The sequence below is a fragment of the Schistocerca piceifrons genome, unplaced genomic scaffold (assembly GCF_021461385.2).
Source record: "Schistocerca piceifrons isolate TAMUIC-IGC-003096 unplaced genomic scaffold, iqSchPice1.1 HiC_scaffold_943, whole genome shotgun sequence".
Lineage (NCBI taxonomy): Eukaryota > Metazoa > Arthropoda > Insecta > Orthoptera > Acrididae > Schistocerca > Schistocerca piceifrons.
Window position 1 is genome coordinate 2,727,501 of NW_025729216.1, and position 10,000 is coordinate 2,737,500.

The following is a 10,000-nucleotide window of genomic DNA, read 5'->3' on the forward strand; positions in this document are numbered from 1 at the left end:
GCCAGACACTCTGATCACGCACCACTCTCTGCTTCTAACAGGCGCACATACAATACGTAAGCACCAGCATGGAACAACATCCAGTGCATCCTCTCCGCCACATTACACAATCCACACTATCACAACCAGACCAGGAGGTCCATGCGGAAAATAGAATATCCCACCCTTTCGACATCCACCATTGCGCAGATAAGGCACCAACACCCACACATGTCCTATACAACGGTGCACCCAACATCACAATAGTACCTCCTGTCACAGCGCACAAACAATGACATGACTCAAAGACACAGGTGTGACACAAGCATAGAATTGGAGCGCCGCCTCTAATAAGCCAAAGGTGCATCCTGACGTGACAAATCTGATCATGTCACAAGCATTCACTTACTATAATCACTATCAACGAACCTGCCGCCCCCGCCCCCCCCCCCCCCTACACCTTTCCTTACAACAACGTGTAACCGAACCTAACCTATGTTGTACCTTAACCTAACCTATGTTGTACCTTAACCTAACCTATGTTGTACCTTAACCTAACCTATGTTGTACCTTAACCTAACCTATGTTGTACCTTAACCTAACCTATGTTGTACCTTAACCTAACCTATGTTGTACCTTAACCTAACCTATGTTGTACCTTAACCTAACCTATGTTGTACCTTAACCTAACCCATGTTGTACCTTAACCTAACCCATGTTGTACCTTAACCTAACCCATGTTGTACCTTAACCTAACCCATGTTGTACCTTAACCTAACCCATGTTGTGCCTTAACCTAACCCATGTTGTGCCTTAACCTAACCCATGTTGTGCCTTAACCTAACCCATGTTGTGCCTTAACCTAACCCATGTTGTGCCTTAACCTAACCCATGTTGTGCCTTAACCTAACCCATGTTGTGCCTTAACCTAACCCATGTTGTGCCTTAACCTAACCCATGTTGTGCCTTAACCTAACCCACGTTGTGCCTTAACCTAACCCACGTTGTGCCTTAACCTAACCCACGTTGTGCCTTAACCTAACCCACGTTGTGCCTTAACCTAACCCACGTTGTGCCTTAACGTAACCCACGTTGTGCCTTAACGTAACCCACGTTGTCCGCTAACGTAACCCACGTTGTCCGCTAACGTAACCCACGTTGTCCGCTAACGTAACCCACGTTGTCCGCTAACGTAACCCACGTTGTCCGCTAACGTAACCCACGTTGTCCGCTAACGTAACCCACGTTGTCCGCTAACGTAACCCACGTTGTCCGCTAACGTAACCCACGTTGTCCGCTAACGTAACCCACGTTGTCGCCTAAACCTGCTCTGTAATTGTTATACGACTCGTTCAATTAGTGTAGTGTTGCCCACCCGCAACCCTCGCAATATAGTTCGCTACTCGCACTGCCCGCTCCCCTGTGTATCGCTTCATGTTAAACACCTTGCAAGTCTTGCTGACTTTCCACATGCTCCTGCTGTACACTGTAATGTGGATGGCAGCAGGACGTACATGCCGCGCCCCCCCCCCCCCCACACCTCCCCACGTCCCCACCTTGCCCCCTGCCTTCGCAAGCTGGTTGGTGAGAAGTTTGCATGTTCAATGCCCTTCGCATGCGACGTACTCAGGCTACGTTGTGGTGCGGCCTGTGTCAACTGTCCGCTGATGTCGTACGCGTAAACCACAATCTGTACTGCACATTCGTCCTTATGTACTGAATGATACATCGTGGCACATGTGTGACCGTACAACGACTGCGCCCAAAAACGGCGGACCATACAGTGCAAATATTGTGCACGCAGCTACGTGTCGTCTCCCTATGACAGCTGGATTGCAGTGTGGTACGCCATAGAGACGTGTGGGAGGAACGGACGCCGTGGATGGCGATCAGCATGAGCTGTCTGTTGATGTATTCGGACCTAGTCGTCTCTCCTCACACACCGTGATAGCATGGTGCACCGCGTTCCATATCTGCGACATGCTACAGAGGCCGGTTGACAGTCGTTCGAGCAATGGACATCGCATACGTACGGGGGCCACCTTCCACGTATTGTCTAGGCGTGCACATTTTGTTGCGTGTATGTGGGCAGACGTAGTGTGGTGTGACACCTGACACAGGCATGCAATAATCGTGGAAGTTGCAAATGGCGATGGACGCATACGTTTTCTGGTGAAGTTACGCAAATGAACAAATGGTAACCCGTTGTGGTGCGGTTGTTCTCGCTAGGGGTGAATCGGTGATGGCGACGGTAGGTTGAGGTACTAACCGGTTGTTCCAGCGATACCCACCATGCCGACGAAACTGAACGGCATCTGGGTGTGAAGCGATACGCGGCGGTGGCTGGGTGGGACCGTCCCCGGCCGGTGAGGGGGCGCCTCCCGGCGTGCTGGCCGCGCGGTGCGTGGGCGCACGCGCTACAGCCGGCTGGTGGGGGCGGCCAGTGGCAGGCGCGCCGGCCGACGGACGCGGCAGGCGTCGCAGCTGCGCGCCGGCGCACCCTGCGCGCGGCGCCGTGCGGCCAAAGTAGGTCCTCGCGGGCCCGGTGCGAAGCGCGGTGGACATCTTCAGTGTGCTGGTCCGATTGAGGACTGTGTGCGTTGAGGATGCGCCGCCGCCCGGCGCTCGGCGCCGCGACGCCGTCTGCTGCTCGGTCGCCCCAGCGGTTCTCGCTGGTGGTTTGTATCGCAGCTGTGCGGATGTGTTGGCGCGTGCGCTGTGCTGGGAGAGTTCGCTTCGGCACCCAAGTGGGGCTTTTGTCCTTCTGTGGCGCTGGCGTTGGAGCTGCCGGTCACCGTAGGTGGCGCGTGTTGTCTCCCGCCGGCAATGCCACGACAGCACGCTCCCGGGCCTCTGTCGGCAGCGGCAAGCTCAGTTGGGAGCACGGGTGGTCGCACCGAAAGCGTCTACTCGCCTAACTCCGGGCGATTGCGCCTCTCTCGAACCCGACCAAGTACTTGGGACGGCGCTGCGCGCCGCCGGGACCTGAGAGGGTTTCGAGGTGTATTGTGCAGGGGAGCTCAGCCTCCTCCTGTTTGCAGAATGATTGAGCGGACGCTTGCGTGTTCGCGCGGGCCCCCGGGACACACTCCCGGGCGGCCGGCTGCTCAGCTCTAGTTGACGCAGCTCCCTGGTTGATCCTGCCAGTAGTCATATGCTTGTCTCAAAGATTAAGCCATGCATGTCTCAGTACAAGCCGCATTAAGGTGAAACCGCGAATGGCTCATTAAATCAGTTATGGTTCCTTAGATCGTACCCACGTTACTTGGATAACTGTGGTAATTCTAGAGCTAATACATGCAAACAGAGTCCCGAGTTCCCACCCCTGAAGAGGGCCTGGGGCAGAACGCAGAGAACGTGACAGAATGGCATACTAAGATAAATCAATTGTTGGACACTAGTATCAAAAACGGTAAAATTAGTAACACAGCAGTACTCTCAATTAAGAAGGAGCTCGCCGCCTGGGCTATCGCTAGCGCGAAGCTCGAGGGACGACTCGAGGAATTGGAAAAGGAAAATGAACGACTACGGAAACAGCCCACCAAAACGTGGGCAGGAGTGGTCGCACAAGCGGCCACCAAAGCACAATCCACAAAAGAGACAATTGAAAAGGTATCCAAAAAGCCTGACACGGCTGTCTTCTTAAGACCCCTGCCAGGCCAGGATATCAAAAAAGTACAGGAATTATTTACAACTACCATAAATCCTGCAGCAGACAAAATAAAAATAAACAAGGTAAAGGCAACAAAAAACGTTGTTATAGTAGATGTTGCGACTGAAGAGGACAGGGACAAAATATTAAAACATGAAAAACTCAAAAAGGTTGTCAAGTGTGAACCGCCCAAAAAGCGGAATCCCTTAGTAATCCTATACGACGTACCCACTGCAATAAATGAAAACGACATCTATGAGACAATAAATCAACAAAATTTTGAGAACATGAGTCTGGACGATTTCAAAAAAGAGTTCAAATTACGATTTAGAACTGGACCCAGAGAGCGCGATGTTGTACACCATGTAGCTGAAGTTTCGGGGAATATGTGGCGTAAGCTCACTACTATGGGCAGAATCTACATGGGGTTCCACTCGATAAACGTTAGGGACTACCTTGTAGTTCCCCGGTGTCATAATTGTGGAGACCTCGATCATGTTCACAAACACTGTGAGCGAAAGCCGGCTTGCTCCAGGTGTGGTGCAGAAGATCACACCAGGAAAACGTGTGGCAAAACAGGGATATGTATCCCTTGTACAAGACGAGGAAAAAAGAACTGTAATGCCACGGGAAGAAATTGCCCCACATATAGGTTATTAGAACAGAGACTTATCTCGAGAACTGATTATGGCTGAGTCCATATCAGGCGGCAGGAAGCCTAAGAGGAAGTCTCCGAGTAAAAGGGCGAGGGATGCACTAAGGGCCAGCAGATTTAGGGAGTTCTTACAAGGAGTTACCAATATCCGAATCATGAAAGTAGACACGAAAGATGCTGGTGTACAAACGGACCCCTGTGGTTACATTGGTGCTTCCTCTCCCCCAAGACGGGGACTAGGGTCGCTTAAAGAGCTAGAACGACCAAAAGGGCATCCTGTGGCAAAACCACAGACGAACGTACCAGAGAAACAAGACATACAAGTCAATGTAATAGACAGTACATTTTCCTCTACCAACTCTGGTATACAAAAAGGTTTGGGCGTAGATCCCAAAAGGGTATACCCCAACCTAGAACACGCACTACAATTAGCACGCCTGGAGGAGCCGGCGGTCCTCACCACAGCCCTGAGGCATGTGGTACGTGTCGGTCATGAATACGGCAGAGACGTCACCTTCTCGGTGATGGAGGCTGTCGACAGAATACAGCTGAAGACAATGAATCTCCCCACCGACTTTGGAGCCCTGCGTGACCTGATCAAAAAAGTATTTGACAGACGAAATGAGAAATTTGATCTAGATGAACTCTACAGTCAATCTGTCATAACAAATGGAAGAATAGCCCACGACTGGAATAGGAACTGGCCCGAATCACATATAAGAACATATTATGCACGAGACCCATTTAAACGTAGGACAGATTAACTCACATAACAGCAAATTAGTCATGCAGGAACTCCGCAGAGTCGTGGAGGAGAGGAGTCTGGATGTGCTCTGTTTGCAGGAACCATACTCCCTGGCTGGGCGAATCCCATTTGCGGCAGCAAGTTGGCAGGTCATTCACAGTGGAGCAGAACCCAGAGCAGCTATAATGATCATCAACAAAGCGCTAAGAGCCACAGTTCTCTCCCAGTTTTCCGACGATCACTGCAACGTCGTGGAACTACAAACACCAGCTGGAGTACTATACATCATAAACATGTACTTCCAGTACGGCCGGACAATAGATGAATTCCTTGACAAGCTTACACAAGTAACCACGGCGTTGCGGGGACGTCGATGTGTTATTACAGCAGACATAAATGCCAAGTCCCCCCTGTGGTTCAGCGGCACACGAGATGACCGAGGAGAAAAGGCTGAAGAGACCATCATGGCGCTACAGCTAATGGTCGCCAATAAGCAAGGAAACCCGCCCACCTACGCAGGAGGTGGGGGCGAGGGCACCAACATTGACGTTACATTGGTCACGCCCAATCTCGCCACCAAAGTAACAAACTGGATGGTCTGGGACCAGGTAACAACCAGTGACCACAATCTTATCACATTCTCATTGGGAGACGAAGAATGCCGCTGGGACATGGGGTGGGAGACACAGCTAAACTACAACAGAGCTGACTGGGATCGCCTGGCAAGGGAGTGTGAAATACCGACATTGCCCGACGGTGACGAAAATGTCGAGGGATACGCAGAGGAGCTGGTGAAAGCAGTCGTAAGGGCGGTAAAGGCCGCTGTACCAACCAGGAGGAGAGCCGTAGCGGCCTCTCCGTCACCATGGTCAACCGAGCTGGGACAGATGCGCCAGTCTGTCAGGAGGGCCAGGAGGTACTACCAGCGAAGTGTCGTCTGGGAAGAAAAGCAACGTTGGCTGCTGAGATATAGAGAGGCCAAGGAGCACTTCCAGCAAGAGCTCAAAGCCGTGAGGCTACAGAGCTGGGAAAAGTATGTACAAACGCAACTAGCTACAGACCCATGGGGTGTACCATATAAGTTGGTGCGGGAAAAGATCAGGTCACCCATGGTGTTGTCCACCGTCAGGGATCAGGGCAGGATGACGGAAACCTGGCAGGAGACTGCTGAGGTCCTCCTCCGTGTCCTGCTGCCTGACGATGGCGAAAATGAGGACTCTGAGGCACAGCAGCAGATTCGGAGACAAGATCTAGAGGAATACCGAAACAACAATATGGTATATCCCTTCTCCGAGGAAGAAGTAGCTACACAAATAAAAGCCCTTAAAAGAGGCAAGGCTCCAGGCCCAGACGGCATCACCGCGGAGGTGGTGCAATTCCTGGCTCCCCAATTGGTGGCACCTCTCACAAAGTTGTACAACGAGTGTCTGCGGCTCGGGAAATTCCCCCAAATATGGAAAAGGGCTACAGTTGTAATAATCAAGAAAAGTCGAGACAAAGATCCACGAGAACCCAAATCCTACAGGCCCATATGTCTATTAGACACACTGGGGAAACTTTTTGAGAGGTTGCTGGCAGACAGACTGGCAGCACATCGAGTGTTGTGCGGGATGAGTAACAGACAATTCGGTTTCAGGACAGGGAGATCGGCGTCTGACGCCATCGCCCTGGCTGCTGAGGTCTGCGCCTCTACCCCGCACAAATACGTGGTCGGCATCATGGTGGATATCAGTGGCGCCTTTGACAGCCTGTGGTGGCCCTCGCTCTTCTCTCGATTGCGAGAGAAGGAGTGCCCTGCGTCGCTATATGGCTGTCTCAGGAGCTATTGTGAGAATAGGGAGGTCTGGCTATCGTCCCCTAGCGGAAGAGTAAGCAAAAAGATCACCAAGGGGTGTCCACAGGGGTCAGTCCTGGGGCCACTCTTTTGGGATGTTAATATGGAACCTCTTTTGGACAACCTTCAGAACAGCGACGATGTGCTAGAGGGCATAGCCTATGCGGACGACCTCCTCCTGCTGGTTGGTGGCCGTAGCCGCGAAGACTTAGAGCCGAAAATTGAAAGGGCTATAACAATCCTAAGTACATGGTGCCACCTGTCCAAAATGAAGATTTCTCCAACAAAATCTACATATCTACTCTTAAAAGGACAACTAGTTAGAAATCCAACTGTGAGGATAGACGGCTCACCAGTTCTTCGACGCCATGAAGCGCGATACCTGGGCGTAGTCGTCGATGAGAGGTGGACATATACATCACACATAGATACCGTTACACAAAAATCCTTGGAAACATTAAATCATCTCATTGCAATTGGACACAAGCGATTTCACCTACCACCAGAACTAATCAAATTATATCATAATAGCATATTGACTTCAATTGTAGGATATGGATCAGGAATCTGGGCCCACAGACTCACGAGGGTTATGCCTGCCATGGCTGTGAGAAGAGTGCAGCGGAGCATGTTACTAAGATCAGTGGGAGCATACAGAACTACACCTGGAGGAGCCCTAACAGTACTGATGGGGCTCTGCCCGCTCGACATTAAAATCCGGGAGCAGGCAGCATGGTACTGGATAAAAAAGGGAAACAGGGACAAAGTAGTTGAATTGATGGGGATATACGTGGGGAACAAAATTGAAATCAAACGAAGGGGGGAAGAACTTTGGCAAGAACAATGGGATAAAGAGGAAACCGGTCGGCGAACACATGAACTGCTGCCCAATATTAGGGAAAGGTTACAACTAAAGCACTTCACACCATCACGAGGACTGCTGCACTTCCTCACAGGTCATGGACCCTACCCGGCATATCTATGCCGGTTTGGGAAACAGGCGACACCAGCGTGTGACTGTGGGGCCACACCAGGCACCCCGGAACACGTGGTGTATGAGTGCCACCTCTTCGACGATGTAGCCGCGCAACTTCGTCAGCAATTACCAAATCACGACACGTATCACCTGCTCAGGCATGAGGACCACTTTACAATCTTGAATAAATTATCTAACGAAATATCACTCAAAGTGATAAGGGACTATTTAAGGAACAACAATTAAGACCTAACTATTCCCAAATTAGACTCTGCGCATTCTAACCTGTTCCGCCGAGGCGAGGACCTGGCCAGCCGCTTTACGGCTGGAATCCGCCATGCCTGGGATTAGGAGGTAGGGTGCGCCCAACTACCGATTGAGACACTCACCAACTTCGACACTAGGTTAAGATAGAGTAGACGTAGGATAAGCTAGGATAGAAACCATTAGTATAGTACTGCAGCGTATTGAAACTCCGGCCAGCCTGGTGCCAGGGGCACGTTCACCGGGATTAGCTCGGTGAACAAGGCCAACAATGTAGGTTTATACTATTCTGGCACAAATGTAAACGCTGCAGGTAGAAGTAGCTTAGCATAAGTAGAATATAACAATGTAGGAAAATAGACAGAAGTGCCCATAGTGTGAGCAACAGAAAAGTAACAAATTGTGTTAGCTGTAGTACTAATATAAAATACAAATGTATCAAATAGGACCCACTAATTGTATAAGGTGGTGGGTTGTTTGTATGATATAAGAATATTGAGAATAAAGATTTTTTTTTTTTTTTTAAAAAAAAAAAAAAAAAAAAAAAAAAAAAAAAAAAAAACAGAGTCCCGACCAGAGATGGAAGGGACGCTTTTATTAGATCAAAACCAATCGGTCGGCTCGTCCGGTCCGTTTGCCTTGGTGACTCTGAATAACTTTGGGCTGATCGCACGGTCCTCGTACCGGCGACGCATCTTTCAAATGTCTGCCTTATCAACTGTCGATGGTAGGTTCTGCGCCTACCATGGTTGTAACGGGTAACGGGGAATCAGGGTTCGATTCCGGAGAGGGAGCCTGAGAAACGGCTACCACATCCAAGGAAGGCAGCAGGCGCGCAAATTACCCACTCCCGGCACGGGGAGGTAGTGACGAAAAATAACGATACGGGACTCATCCGAGGCCCCGTAATCGGAATGAGTACACTTTAAATCCTTTAACGAGTATCTATTGGAGGGCAAGTCTGGTGCCAGCAGCCGCGGTAATTCCAGCTCCAATAGCGTATATTAAAGTTGTTGCGGTTAAAAAGCTCGTAGTTGGATTTGTGTCCCACGCTGTTGGTTCACCGCCCGTCGGTGTTTAACTGGCATGTATCGTGGGACGTCCTGCCGGTGGGGCGAGCCGAAGGCGTGCGACCGCCTCGTGCGTGCTCGTGCGTCCCGAGGCGGACCCCGTTGAAATCCTACCAGGGTGCTCTTTATTGAGTGTCTCGGTGGGCCGGCACGTTTACTTTGAACAAATTAGAGTGCTTAAAGCAGGCAAGCCCGCCTGACTACTGTGTGCATGGAATAATGGAATAGGACCTCGGTTCTATTTTGTTGGTTTTCGGAACCCGAGGTAATGATTAATAGGGACAGGCGGGGGCATTCGTATTGCGACGTTAGAGGTGAAATTCTTGGATCGTCGCAAGACGAACAGAAGCGAAAGCATTTGCCAAGTATGTTTTCATTAATCAAGAACGAAAGTTAGAGGTTCGAAGGCGATCAGATACCGCCCTAGTTCTAACCATAAACGATGCCAGCCAGCGATCCGCCGCAGTTCCTCCGATGACTCGGCGGGCAGCCTCCGGGAAACCAAAGCTTTTGGGTTCCGGGGGAAGTATGGTTGCAAAGCTGAAACTTAAAGGAATTGACGGAAGGGCACCACCAGGAGTGGAGCCTGCGGCTTAATTTGACTCAACACGGGAAACCTCACCAGGCCCGGACACCGGAAGGATTGACAGATTGATAGCTCTTTCTTGATTCGGTGGGTGGTGGTGCATGGCCGTTCTTAGTTGGTGGAGCGATTTGTCTGGTTAATTCCGATAACGAACGAGACTCTAGCCTGCTAACTAGTCGCGTGACATCCTTCGTGCTGTCAGCGATTACTTTTCTTCTTAGAGGGACAGGCGGCTTCTA